We start from the raw sequence: 2206 nt of genomic DNA, 5'->3' as shown, positions 1-2206 counted from the left end.
CCATTGTAACTGACAGGCCACGTGTATGTGTTATCAAGGAGGCTTATTTTTGTATCAAAACATGCATTTTACGTTTAAAGATCATGCTATGTCATGAAACACAGTGTGCTTAATCACATACTGGAAGATGAGATGAAACAAAGGTCACTGAGGGTCACAGTAAGTCACACTTTGTCATTTTAAACAATGCCGCCGAAACAATTATGAGGCTTCCGCCGAATAATGGATATGATACACTGAAAATTCCCCGCTACCCATTTATTTGCATGCCACGTGTAGTGGATATTTTGGATGTCAACTTTAGGCCCAAATATGCATACTGTGACTAATGCACACAGTATGTCGTGCAACACAGTGTACCTAATCACATACTGGAAGATCAATGCAAATAAACAACATTTGGATTCATTTTTAGTCATTTTATGCATTGCCGTTGAAACAGCTATTTGGCCTCCACTGAACAGACTACACAGCAACTAGGAAGTTCCCTCCTTCCATTGTAACTGACAGGCCACCTGTATGTGTTATCTCGGAGGCTTAGTTTTGTATCAAAACATGCATTTTACGTTTAAAAATCATGCTATGTTGTTCAACACAATGTGCTTAATCACATACTGGTAGATGAGATGAAACAAAGGTCACTGAGGGTCATAGTGAGTCACACTTTGTCATTTTAAACAATGCCGCCGAAACACTTATGAGGCCTCCACCGTATAATGTATATGATACACTGAAAAGTCCACACTACCCATTGATTTGCCAGCCATGTGTAGTGGTTATTGTGGATGCTTATTTTCAGGTCAAAATGTGCATTTTATTTTTAACGATCAGGACACACCTCTTAGCACGGTGGGCACCGTGGCCCGGGACCACCGGCGGGGGATCCGGGGGGCGTGCCTATGCGATCCGCGGGGTCGCCTCGGCCCGGGATCGAGTTTCTGGAAAAATAGTGGTTTAGTGGACGAAAAGTGGTTTGGTGGTAGTGGGCGGGGCCTCGGGGCGTGTCCCCCCGCTCGGGGGGACCAATCCGCAATGTAGTGGATCAGTGGACAAATAGTGGTTTCGTGGTTACGGGGGCTGCCGGGGGTCTCCGGCTGGACGCACCGTTCATTTAGAGGACATGAGGGAGGAACAGTGGAAAAGTAGGAGACCCAGCACCATCTACTTGGCTGGGGGCGGGCTAAGCTGCGCGTGGACGCTGTGGCGCCGTCCCCTGGATCGTGGCCGAACTGCGCTTTCGGGCCTCGACTTTGGGGTTGCAGCCGCGCGGACCCCCGGGGGTCCCGGCGCCCGGTGACACCGCACTTTGTCCCGGGACGCCAGGGCGCTCGGGTCGACCGTAGGTCGGACCCTCGAAAAATCCGGAACCATGAACCCATGACCCGGCGCCATCTATTAGCGGATTCGCGCACCCCCCGACCGAGTTGACGCACTACCTAGAGAAATTCAGCGAACGAAAGTTCCCATGCAAAGCACGAGGAGGCTCCAGCATGTGCAAAGCAATGTCAGACCTGAGAGGATCGGGCGGCTCTGCAATGGCAGTCCTTCGACTTTCGGAATGACTTGTGACTGCAGCCATTCAATGTCACACACAGGCCATTTAGAAATAACGTCCGCCCAGGGGCGCAATTCCCAGGGGGTGCTCACTTTTTGGCACTTACCTCTTCGATTTATTGCTTGATCATAAACCGCAAGGTCTTCTTTATCTACATTAGCAAAAACTATATTAATTACACTAATTTCATTAATGATCGGCATGTTGAGAGCATTTCACAACAAACCATGTTTTAAACGGGAAGATGATTTAAAGGTTGGTTCTGGTATAAACGGCATGGAAAGGCTGCTTGTTAGCAACTTTGTCAGGTCTTTGCTCGTGATAAGTCCATTTCAATTGTTACACTATGTGTGCTGTTTGTATGTCAGCGTTTTACTTTCAAATATCAGAATCAGAATCAGAAAGAGCTTTATTGCCAAGTATGTTTGCACATACAAGGAATTTGTTTTGGTGACAGGAGCATCCAGAACACAGAAACAGCAACAACAGTACACAGAGACCATAACACAATAGAATACAGTACACAATGATTTAAATAAGGGCCTATGGGTATAAAAAATTAAGAAATACAATACAATAAACATAAGATAAAGATATAAGAGTGTAAAGCTATGTATGTATGTAAATATGTACAAGTAAAAAATAAGAATA

The sequence above is a fragment of the Triplophysa rosa genome, linkage group LG17, assembly GCF_024868665.1.
Source record: "Triplophysa rosa linkage group LG17, Trosa_1v2, whole genome shotgun sequence".
In the NCBI taxonomy this organism is placed as follows: Eukaryota; Metazoa; Chordata; class Actinopteri; order Cypriniformes; family Nemacheilidae; genus Triplophysa; species Triplophysa rosa.
The sequence above is the reverse complement of the archived record's forward strand: the minus strand, read 5'-3'. Positions refer to the sequence as shown.